Source organism: Chenopodium quinoa, unplaced genomic scaffold (assembly GCF_001683475.1).
Source record: "Chenopodium quinoa cultivar QQ74 unplaced genomic scaffold, ASM168347v1, whole genome shotgun sequence".
Lineage (NCBI taxonomy): Eukaryota > Viridiplantae > Streptophyta > Magnoliopsida > Caryophyllales > Amaranthaceae > Chenopodium > Chenopodium quinoa.
The window spans coordinates 817032-829943 of record NW_018745470.1 but is presented as its reverse complement, the minus strand read 5'-3'; the positions used below and the strand labels follow the sequence as shown (position 1 = coordinate 829943).

At 37.8% G+C, this 12912-nt stretch overlaps 1 long non-coding RNA gene across 3 annotated transcripts; it reads left to right on the top strand.

Moving 5' to 3' along the window:
- The first annotated feature begins 345 nt into the window (after window positions 1-345).
- Window positions 346-3786, top strand: LOC110715036. 3 transcript variants are annotated; one of them, XR_002510194.1, is made up of 4 exons: window positions 352-1158; window positions 1827-1868; window positions 2611-3291; window positions 3560-3786. It is a non-coding gene; the product is annotated as an uncharacterized LOC110715036 (long non-coding RNA). The 3 variants fall into 3 exon arrangements; XR_002510193.1 differs by having other exon boundaries at window positions 357-1868; window positions 2611-2931; window positions 3164-3291; XR_002510192.1 differs by having other exon boundaries at window positions 346-1868.
- Window positions 3787-12912: the final 9126 nt, after the last annotated feature.

Genomic DNA, 12912 nt, shown 5'->3' with positions numbered 1-12912 from the left:
ATGCCTCACCCAACAATATGTTTAACATATCTTAAGGTATGAGTTAAGGCTTTCACATGAGTAGATCTTGGACACTAGTGGAAAAATTGCTATTAGCAGCACCCTATTAGCAACTGAAGCTGTATGTGTTAGTTACTAAAACACTAATTGCAACTGGCCAAAATAATGCCAGTTACAAATACTATATCATTATCAACTGGCGTAGTAATGAGTGCTGCTAATACTTGGATTGAAAAAGTAAAAATATATATTAGCAACTGGCCTATTTGATGTTAGTTGCAAATACTATAGCATTTGTAGCTGGCGTAATAATGCCCACTGCTAATAATAATTATTTTAAAAAATAAAAATTTATTTGTAATCGACCTTAAAAGGCCAGCTGCTAATAATAGGGAATGAAGTTCTAATTTTGACCCACCCGTTTCTCTCTCCTCATAACCGCGCTTCTCTATCATCTGAAAAATTAGAAACCCTACAATCTCTCTCATCAGCCCTTACATCCAATGTCCCTGAACTTCACTCACCTCACCTCCATTATACCGTCCTCTCCTCCATTGCTAGAAGATTTTATTTAAAAGCTACTCCTTTTTCAACTTTGCCTCCACTAGAGTAAACCCTAACCCTAGAAAAACCAAGATAAACTCCTAAATTTGAGTACAAACCCTAACTTTCAAATAGTCGAAACAATTACTACTAATTTGAACGAAAATCCAACGTCCTTGCTTAGTTCTTTTGAATTTTCAGTTGTTATTTCCTCAAATTTAGGGTATTTTTGCCCAATTTTCTACGGTTTTTGTAGTTCGAATTTTTTTTGGGGTTTTTGGTCGATTTTTTGCTTGAAAATAAGGGGCTTTGGCTCGAATTTGCTCGAATATAGGGGGGTTTTGCCGCACATTTCCTGGGTTTTTCGATTAGTGGTCGAACTTGTAGGCTTTGGGGTCGAATTTCTCGAGGTATTGCTGTTGAAATCGCTGGTGTTTTGGGGTCGAACGGCAGCAGAGTATCGCTGGGGATTTTTGGGGTTTTGCTGGTCGAATTTTTGGGGTATTGCGATTGAATTTGCCATCGCTTTTTAGAAGCTCGCTATAGATGTCCTCCATATGACAAAGTCCAGGTTATTCGTGGTATATCGATTCGATAATGTTGCTTGGGAGCTCGGTATTTAGATATTTCTTGCTTTCTCTTTCAAATCTACCGTTTTTATTTCAATTCTGCAATTTCATGTTGTTTTTATGAGAAATTTGGTGTCAAACCTTAAAATTTTCGATTATTTTGATTATAATTGTTGATTTTTTATGTTGATTTTATGGAGGAGCTTTTACGACACTCGCAGAGAGGGGGTGTCGTTTGACACTTGCAGAAATGACCACTGCTGCTCTTGTTTAAAGTGAAAAATATGCTCATTCTTTTCTAAGAGCAAGTTTAGCCCCAAGTAAAGATTTATACTTAAGACTTTTCCCATTTTTCTTCAAAAATCTCAAACAAGTCTGTTAAGTCTTGAAATTTCAACTTAAGACTTGAGATTGGGACCCACTTCACTTTTATTTGTATTATCCCTTTTTTTTTTTTCTTACACTTTTCTACTTATAATATGTCAAGTATTTAAATCTTAGGGCTAAAGTGATAAATTTGTGTAAGTCTTAGTGAGTCTTAACAAGAATTTGATGACATCATTTTCAACGGGGACCACCAAAAATGATGTCACATTCAAGTCTTAAGACTTGGTGCTAAACTTGCTCTAACTGAGGTTCTTTATTTCACTTATACGATTACTGCTTTGGCAATAAGATGAATTCTAGGGTTTGATTTTGATTTCTGTTTTTTAGGTGTGTGATAATCGTTCTACTCACAATTGCTGGGCTTATAAGGTAGTTAATCAAATAAAACTTTTGGTAATGTTGTTATCTCCTCACTTTAATGATTGTCTAACTATTAAATGCCTACTCTTTCTTTGTAGAAGGGGTAGCAATGAATACTTTTTCATAAGCACTTTATTCTTATGGCTTTAACTTGGTGATGATTACTTACATGAGTTGAGATGATTATTTGTATGTTTATTAAACTATATATACCTTTCAATTACATTAACTCAGTTGTGTTTCCTATTTACACTAGTGTATTTCATTTATGAGTACTAATTTAGTTGTTACTTGTGAGGCATTGTGACACATTCATATTACTAACTATATATGGAAAACTCCAGATTTTCTCTTAAAAAAAATTCTTCAGACCTTTATTATGTTTTCTTTATTTATTAATTCGGTGGTTACTGGGGAATGAATATGGTAATGTATAAGACTTAAGATTTGATGTGCATCTAGATTTGAGTAGACTAATGTATACTTGATACATGGACAGCTACCAGTTGCCACTGTTGAACTATCACCTTTGATTTTCTTAAGGTTCTATAATCTGACCATTGTATATTCAATATGATTTGTCTATCTTCAGCTGATTATAACTTATGGTTAGTATATGTATTTGTAAACAATATGATATTATATGTTTTATGCATACTCCTGATGCAAAAAGAATTTTAAGTTATAAAGCAGACAAATTGACCATTGTATTGATGTAGAATGTGATCTGTCTATTTCCTAATGACGACAGTAAAATGCGTTTAGAGTTGAGCCAAAGCCAAGGAGTAGGCCCTTTTGATTGGATCACCAAATTGTAGAGTTGGAGCATGTGCAAATGTGGAACCCAAGCCCCATCATCTAAGCCTCACTCCACCTTAAAAGTTAAAAAAGAAGGGAGCTTGTTGAGGTCTCAACCATCTAGTATTGACTCAGTGTGGTTGGTACTTTGATAGGTCATTACTGCCATCATGTGTTGGAGGGTATTTGCTGGTATTTGTACTATAAAAGCTTGGTGGTATTTGTATAGTATAATCTTCAAGAAATTGAGAAACTTGCATTGATAGTTTCAGAGGTTAGTTTTTTACTTATTAGAATGTGGGCATAATGTGTGATCTGTATTGTTTGGTATAACAGATTTGGATCAATCTATGTAGTGTGGTGGACTGTTTTGTAGAAATTCTGTTTATGGTCTAATATGATGTGTCCAGTTGTCATATTTCTATATTTACCTTATTAATTAACTTCTTGTTCATGGAAGGAGGGATTGCTGATAAACTGTCGCTGGATCTTGTACCTGTTTGCAGGTTTGGCATATTAGAACCACTCAGAATTTGTGACGCCTTGAACGTGTTCATTCTATGAGAGTTAAAAGTCTTTGTTTTTCTCGAGATGGAAGTCAGATATTGAGTACATCTGTTGACAGCACTGCCAGGTTTGGATCTCATGCTTGACTTACGACATTATGATTCAATTGGCTAATATCATAGGTAGTTCTGACTAGTTTTCTGCAATTAGCTAATGTTTTGTGTTGTATTTTTTGTTCTTTATGGTTTCTCCTATATTTGACCCTAGATGATGGTTCAATCAGTTATTTGTTTCTAATTTTTTTTTTATGTTGCTATTGTCTAGCTTGATGGGCTCTCCACATTGGTCTTCTAAAATTTAAATAGTCACTAATTTGTGTTATTGATTGAACTCAGGGTTCATGTTTTGAAGTCTGGGAAATTGTTGAAGGAATTTCGTTGGCATACTTCTAATGTGAATCATGCGATATTTACAAATGATTGTAGCCGTGTGATCAGAGCATCTCTAGATGTTTCAACCAGTCAATTTTTTTTATTTATTTTTTATATTTTTTAATTTGTAATGAATTTTATACTTCATTTTTTGTTTGAGGAATGAATGTATACTTCATAATTAACATAAATTTTCGTATATAATATAATTTGTATGTCAATTTGGCAAAATTATATATATATTTTTTAATTTAAAGAAATGACTATTCGCAACTGGTGTAGTACTTGGCCAGCTGCTAATAGTCTTTTTTTTAATATAAAAATAAACTATTAGCAACTGGCCTAGTTTTACGCCAGCTACAAATAAACACTATTAGCAGCTGGCCTAGTTCTATGCCAGTTGCAAATAAGTACTATTAGCAGCTGGCCTAGTTCGCCAGTTGTAAATAAGTACTATTAGCAGCTGGCCTAGTTCTATGCCAGTTGCGAATAAGTATCATTAGAAACTGGCAAGTGTTCGTTGCTAGTAATATAAGCATTAGTAGCCCCCGCAATAGCAGCCCTACATGCCAGTTACTAAAAGTCACTTTTTGCCAGTTGCTAATAGCCCACTAGTGGGAGCTTGTATGAACTAAATTAAGAACTAAAGGCAAAAGCCAGATCTAGTCTTGTATTTATGAGGAAATTCAATTTTCTTACATAGCATTTGTTTAAAGCGGGATCCTAGTACATATCACCATCATCTAAAACAAGATTAAGTAGACAGAAGTGGAGTAGAAGCTGACTTAGACAGATCAAAGGGACAATCCTGTAGTTACTTAATGAACTTTCATTGAGAGAAAATAACTCCTTTTTTAGTGTAACAAACTTCAATACCCCTTTTTTTAGTGTAACAAACTTCAATACCCAAGATATAATTCAACTAGCCCAAGCCCTTTATACTAAACACCTTATACAAGTGATATTTTAAATCTTCTATCACACCTGTACTTGTACCAGTCAATATTATGTTATCAACATACACAACTGCTATAGCAATGTCTTCACCAAATTTATTATTGAACAGAGAATAGTCATTTTTAGACTGATAGAACCTCTATTCTTCAATTCTTTATGTAATCTAGCAAACCATTGCCTCGAATCTTATTTCAGAGCATATAACAACTTTCTAAGTCTACAAACTTTATTATCTGGTTTTGGAATACCTTCAGGCAATCTCATATAAACCTCTTCAACTAAATCTCCATGTAAATATGCGTTATTTTCATATAGTTGGTACAATATCCAATTCTTGCTTGTTGCAAAGCCAAAATGCATCTTACAGTAGACATCTTAACTATTGGTGACATGTCTCTTGATAATCAATACCATAGTTCTATGTAAATTAAACCTTTTTGCAATAAGCCTAGTTTCGTATCTTTCAACTAAATCATCTGCTTTCAACTTGATTTTATAAACCTACTTGCAACCAATGAGTTTCTTACCAGTAGGCAACATCCCTATTCGTGTTCTAATTAAGTGCTAATAACTCTTTATCCATTGCTTCTCTAAAAAAAGGATGTAACTTCCTTATAATTGGTTGGCTCAACAACTGTAACACGAGCTTGAATAGTTTGTTGATATATTGATGGAATCTTGTCATATGAAGTAAGATTACACCAATGTTGGGGCAGATCAGAAACCGCAGAACAAACATAATTGTCAAAGTGTGATTGCCTCTTATGTGGTATTATAGATTTTCTAGGTGTAGAAACTGTAATTGGAGTTGGAACATGAACTAAATCTATATTGGATTAAGTTAAGATAGATTCATGTGAATTAGAGACATCAGAAAGTATTTTAGGAAAAAGATATAGATGACATGTCAGAAATATCAGTTACCAAAGGTAATAATAACTAAGTTGGATATTTAGTAGTTGAAGTGGTATTTCGTGGTGAATGACGAAAAGGAAAATGCTTCTCAAAGAATATAATATCTCTTTGTCACTAAATCTAGAACCTTATAACCTTTCTGGTGGATATCCAAGAAAAACAGATGGACTTGCCCTAGGATCAAATTTGGTTCTAAGAACTTTTGATGTAGATACATAACATAATAAGAAACTAAATGTTCTTAAATGGTCAAGAGAAGGATTTATCTTAAGGTGATAGAAAATTAATAATTCTAGTGGAATTTTATTTATCAAGTATGTTCCTATTAGTTAGCACTCCACCCAATATTTCATAGGAACATGAGATTGAAAAAGCAAAGATCTAGCAGTTTTTAAGAGATGTTTGTGTGTTTTCTCTACCACTTCAATTTGTTGTGGTGTATCACTACAAATTTTTGAGTTAAATACCCTTTCCCATAAAAAATAACTTGTTCATATCACCTTCATAATGACCTGGTGCATTTTCACTTTTAACAGTATGAATATACAAACCAGTCAAATTGATTTGAAACAAAATCATAGAATTGCTGTAAAACATAAACTGAATCTGATCTGCTTTTAATTGAATGAGTCTAAGTGGCTCTAGTGTAATGATCTACAATAATAAGAAAGAGATTAAACAACTAATGTGAGACGTGACCTTATAAGGTCCCTAAACATCTATATGAATCAACTCAAAAGGCTTAGAAGATTTTATTGAACTAAGTGGAAAAGAAGATCTAGCTCGTTTTTCTCAGGGACATACTTGACATATATTTAATTTTTGCTGTACAACCTTGAACATCGGCAATATTATTTAGGAGTTTAATAAGATTTTTAAGGAAATATGCCCTAGTCTAAGAAGTCAGATCGAGCTTAGCTTCTTCAACTGTCTTGCCGTTAGAACTGATTAGAGAAGAAAATTTGTTTTGAGCTTGATTAGGAATGAAATGACTTAATAAGAAATATAGACCATTATCCATATTACCAAGTAGCATTGGCTTACTCATTGAATGTCCCTAGAAAATATTGATCATGTGTAAAAGTTATTGAACATTAGGTTGAATTGAAAATTAGGAGCAAACTACATTTTTTTAAGCTCAATTTCAGGAAAATGTTTCACAGTTCTAGTATTTGTTACTTTAATTTGGCTTTACTACCATGAGGAATAGTTATAAATCGGGATAATCCATGCATGTGCTTCAGTATAAGAGTGAGACATGCTAATAGAAGAATAGACGTATCTTGAATCATCACCACAGTGGTGGGCTTCTACCAAAGGGATTGTGAGTGATTCTGTCCTTCTTGGATCAGGAAATAGGATTGCCAAGCCTCTAACAACCACAGAGTGCCATGTTTGTGCTAAATACTCTATTTATATTGATGCTTCACACTGTGCTAAGTCCAAGAGTGCTGGAATAGCTTGAATATGCAGAGATGATCAAGGATCATGGGTGCAAGGGATTGCAACCCATGTCATGGTCACCTCCCCTTCTTGCGAAATGTCTGGGCATTATTTTGGCCCTGTAATGGAGTATCAGGAACAATTGGACCTGTACTGCAATCCTTTCTGACAGTCAGAGGTTTGTGAGGGCCATAATCAACCATGATACCCCTGCTGATGAGCTATACAACTTTGTTCTTACTTGTAGGGACCTACTCCAAAGTCTGCAGGAAAACCAGCTAATGTATGTTCCGAGGGTGAAGGTTCAGGAGGCAGACAAGCTAGCCAAGGAAGCCAGATTGGTTCTTGCAGCACTCCAGCCAGGGGTCATAACTACTGATATGTTGCTCTGTAATTCAGCTCTGTTAACCCCTCCCCCTATCTTGGATGATGTTTCATCAAACTCTAACTGTGCTACTATTAGTCCTTCTAGGATGTATATGGGTGTTGTGCCACCATATTTTGACCCCCACTGATGGGAGATTACTCTAACTGTATGCTTGGTGAGCTTACACCATAACTTTCCTAAATTAATTAATTATCTGCTCTCTTCTACCAAAAAAAAAAAATGAATCATCACCATTATCTAGAGTCCATTTATTAGCATTTGCTGAAAGAAGACATAAATTACCTGTAAAGTTAGCATGCAACATTACCAAGGGAACTTGAACCTCCAGCATTTAGTTCACCTTGTCAAGTTGCTTTACACTTTCCAAGAACTTCAATCAAGTGATTGTACTTGTCCACTATTTACGTTGCTTGTAGTATCGGTCGATTTTGCATCTTAATATTCTCTAACTTATGCAAATGCAACTATATATCTTATTCCTTTTACCATACAGCCTGTGTGTAGAACTATGAAACTTCCAACACCTATCCATAGTGTGTCCAGCAATCTTGAAATTATCGCAATACAAAATCTTCCAAGTCGTAACATTGTTGATTCCTCACTGTTAGATTTCGGGAAAACTCCTCAAATTGGAGTGTGTACCATTGATCACTTTATATAATGTTACAAGTCTATTCCTAATCACGTTAGGAATCTAATAAGATAATTATACAAAATATATACAAATATATCCGACAAATATTATCTAGAAAATAATATCTATCACACCCCCACAGTCGAAGCGGTAGGAGGGCGTACGCAGAGACTGGATCTGAAGTCTAAAAATAGCTCCCTTGATAAGCCCTTAGTGAAGATTTCCGCAAACTGAAATCGTGAAGGCACATGTAGAACCCGAACTTCACCCAACGCAACCTTTTCCCGAACAAAGTGGATGTCCAATTCCACATGTTTGGTGCGTTGGTGATGGACCGGGTTGCTAGAGAGATAGATTGCGCTGACATTATCACAATAAACAATAGTAGCCTGTCGAAGGGGACAATGAAGCTCCAATAATAAATTACGAAGCCAACAAGCTTCAGAAACCACGTTCGCAACGCCTCGATACTCCGCCTTTGCACTTGATTTAGACAAAGTAGGCTGACGCTTTGCTGACCAAGAAACGAGGTTGTCCCCAAGAAAACAACAATAACCCGATGTGGAACGACGGGTGTCGGGACAACCTCCCCAGTCAGCGTCAGTATAAGTAATCAAGCGAGTAGGAGCTGAAGGATATAAATGTAAGCCGTGATCAATAGTACCCTGAATATAACGCAGAATGCGTTTTAACGCATCAAAATGCGGCTCCCTGGGATCATGCATAAATAAACACACCTGTTGTACCGCATAAGCAATATCTGGACGAGTGAAAGTGAGATACTGAAGTGCTCCTGCAAGACTGCGATACAAAGTAGGATCTCGGAACGGAGAACCCGAATTGGCACTAAGTTTAGACTTAGTGTCGACTGGTGTGGCGGCAGGTTTACAGGAACTCATACCTGCGCGCTCTAATATTTCCTGTGCATACTTCTGCTGAGACAATAACATATAGTTGGGTGTGCGAGTAACCGCAATCCCCAAAAAATAACTCAATGGCCCTAGGTCGGACATAGGAAATTCCATCTGTAAACTAGAAATAATTTCCGTGCGCAACCTGTCAGAAGAAGTGACTAGAATAATATCATCAACATAAAGCAGTAAATATGCCAAGTCATTCCCTTGCCGAAAAGTGAAAAGAGAAGTGTCACTCTTAGCAATGACGAACCCCAACTTGATCAAAAAATTCGCAAAACGTTGATACCAAGCCCGAGGGGCTTGTTTCAAACCATATAAAGCCTTGCGAAGACGACATACATAGTCAGGCTTACTCAGATCATAGAAACCAGGAGGTTGATGCATATAAACTGTTTCCTATAAGTCACCATGCAAAAAAGCATTTTTAACATCTAACTGATGAATGGACCATTTTTTAGCCATGGCTAAACTGAGTACTGTGCGAATAGTTGCCGGTTTAACAACCGGACTAAATGTCTCATCACAATCAACTCCAATTTCCTTCGACCTGCCATCACATACAAGACGAGCTTTGTGCCTTTCAAGGTCACCATTAGACTTGTATTTATGCTTAAAAAGCCACATGCAATTAACAACATTCACCCCCATAGGTCTAGGTACCAAATCCCAAGTTCCCATTTTAATTAAAGCACTATATTCATCAAACATTGCGGCATTCCAATTATGGTCTTGCAGAGCTTGTTTGTGATTTTTGGGTAATGGGGATTTATGCTCAATGGTCAAATGGGCATATTTTGGATTTGGTTTAGAAATGCCATGACGAGATCTCGTCTGCATTTGAGGTGAGGAAAGAAGGTTGGGTCTAAAAAGCATGGCAGATTGGCGATTTGAGGTGGAAGGAGGTGGGCTAGAAGTGTTGTGACGTGAGTGGGCCGAAAAAGGGGAAGGAAGCCCAGCAGAAGGGGGGGTTCGGCCTTGGGCCGCTGGTGGTCCAGCGTCTGCTGGACGCGGGCTGCCTTGGTCTGGCTGGGCCGTTGGATTTCCAGTGCCCGCTAGGCCTGGGCCACCAGCGTCTGGTTGGGCCGCTGGAAATCCAGCGCCCAATGGCTGTGGGTTTGTGGTTGGTGGACTTTGAGGTGTGGGGTGGGCTTGAGGATTGGGCCTGAGCTGCTGCTGAAGCATGAAATGGGTTAGGAGAGGAGACCGATCATCAAACCCCAAGAAATCATAGTCCTTAAGTTGAAATTTCTCCAAGTTTTTAAAGGGAAAGGAAGACTCATCGAAAGTGACATGTCGAGATATGATGATTTTCCGAGTTGTAAGATCTAGACATTTCTAACCCCGATGGTTGGAAGGGTACCCTAAGAAAACACAAGGAGTGGACCTAGGAGCAAGTTTATGTGGAGCAGTTGCGGAAAGATTAGGAAAACAAAGACAACCAAAAACCCGCAAATGGTTATATGATGGGTTTCTACGAAACAAAGATTGAGCCGGGGTCATGTGTTTTAGAGATTTAGTTGGCAAAATATTAAGAAGATAAATGGCCGTCTCTAGAGCATGTGACCAATAAGAAGGGGGCAAGGAAGCATGGAATAATAGAGTTCGTTTGACATTATTGATGGTTCTAATCATCCGTTCGGCTTTCCTATTTTGAGATGAAGTGTGTGGGAAAGAAAATCTAAAAACCAATCCATTGTCAAGGCAAAATTTTTTGAAGGGGTCATTGTCAAATTCGCGACCATGGTCACTTTGAAAGCATTTAACAGGACGTTCAAATTGTGTTTGCACATATTGTCGAAAATGTAAAAATGATTGGAAGGCTTGAGATTTATAAGCAAGAGGGATAGCCCAAACATAATGTGTGTAATCATCAAGTAGAACCAAATAATATTTATGACCATTAATACTCCGAATTGGAGAGATCCACAAATCAGCATGAATAATGTCAAAAGCAGAAACAATATTATTATTTGAATCACAAAACGGAAGTCTAACATGTTTTCCTATTTGACAAGAATTGCAAAATGAGGGGTCATGCTCCTTATTACAAGAAATAAAATTATTGCTCCTACGAAACTGTAAAGATGAAGGCCCGGGATGTCCTAGACGATCATGCCACGGGTTAACTGCAGTGAGAGATGTGGCTAGACATGTGCTTGGAATATGGGTTGTGACTGGATAGAGCTCCCCGGCACTATTGCATCTCGTTATTACCCTCCCCATACGAAGATCCTTCACAGAAAAACCATTAGGATCAAATTCAATAGACACCGAATTATCAGAGGTAAATTTACGCACAGAAATTAAATTTTTGATAATTTGTGGTGCAAGTAGAACATTATTAAGCCTAAGGTTATTATTTGGAAGGGAAGTAAGACCATAACCAGTAATTGGAATGCGATGCCCATTGTCGACTAAAATATGATTATTAGTGCTTAAATTAAAAAGGGGAAGAAGAGTACCGGGATTGTTTGTCATGTGAGACGTTACACCCGAATCCATGTACCATCCATTTTCCGGAGTTGATAGACTCATTGATGAATACGCACTGCCTAGCTCGGTTGGATTCATCGGTGGGCCATATGAGGTAGGCCCCATAGAGTAGGCCTGCTGAGGTGGCCTACTAAGAATTGGCCTTGGCTGAAATTGGCCTGCTGTTGGAAACGGGGCAGGAGGCACGACCCAAGATTGTTGTTGCTGCCAAGCCTGCTGAGAAGTGGGCCACTGCTGCTGCTGGGCCCATTGGGGCTGCCCAATAGGATTGGGTTGAGAATATTGCCATTGTTGAGGTTGTTGTTGTGCGTTCTGTTGCTGTTGCGGGTTGGGTGAAGCACCACGACCCCCTGCCTTACTACGACCTTTACCACGGCCCTTGGCGCCGCCGCGACCCTTCCCGCAGGTTCCTCCGCCCTTGCCGACGGTGGATTGCTGCGGCTGCTACTGCACATGGTCGGCCTTCTGTCCCGGTTGCTGTTGGGCAACGAAAGAAGAAGCTGGTGGAGCAGAGTCGGAATTCCGACGAGTTTCCTCCAATAAAAGCCGAGACCTGGCTCTGTTGAACGACGGTAGAGGTTCAGATTGTGCTATCATCGTGGCCACTGTATCGAAATCAGTTTTGTTCAATCCCGCAACCAAACGAAGAACCAATTTTTGGTCAGAAACGAGTTGATCGACGTTGGCTAATTGATCAGCGATGCTTTTCAATTGTTGACAGAACGCAGTAACATTGGCGAAATTATCAAGATGAAGAGTATTAAATTGATTCTCGAGGTATACCGCCCTTGTACTCTTGTTATCTTGAAAAATATCCTTAATACGGTCCCAAATTTGCTGAGCAGTAGCTTTCCTAGACAACACAGTGTTGAGAAGATCAACGGAAATCGTTCCATAAATCCAGTGTTAACTATCGCATCTAAACGAGTCCAAAAGGCATCAGAGATGTCAATTGGTTTCGGAGTTTTGGGATCAATGTGGTCAAGAACGTTGTATGCACAAGCATGGTTCTCAAATAATTCAACCCAAGTGAAATAATGGACGTTAGTGTAGTCTAGTGTAATCGGGATCGCAGTTTTGATATTATTGACCGCGAGGGCCGAGTGAAATTCATTCACTGGTGGTTTTGGCGGTGGAGGAGGGGGGGTTTCGCCATCTTGAGACATAGTTGCAAGCTATTGTCAAGAATCAGTGAAGAAGGATGGGCGGCAGTAAGGTGTAGCGGAAGCAAGAAGAGAAAAAAATAGAATTAAACCTAGGATCGTAACCTAAAGCTGTGATACCATGTTAGATTTCGGGAAAACTCCTCAAATTGGAGTGTGTACCATTGATCACTTTATATAATGTTACAAGCCTATTCCTAATCACGTTAGGAATCTAATAAGATAATTATACAAAATATATACAAATATATCCGACAAATATTATCTAGAACATTTACACTACATGAGCATGCTGGTCTTGAAAGATTACCACTACTAGTAACATCATTAGTACCAATTTGGTGCATGTTACTTTTAGCAGTTAACATATCTAAAACTTTTTTCTACAAAAGCAACTTGCTCAAAGT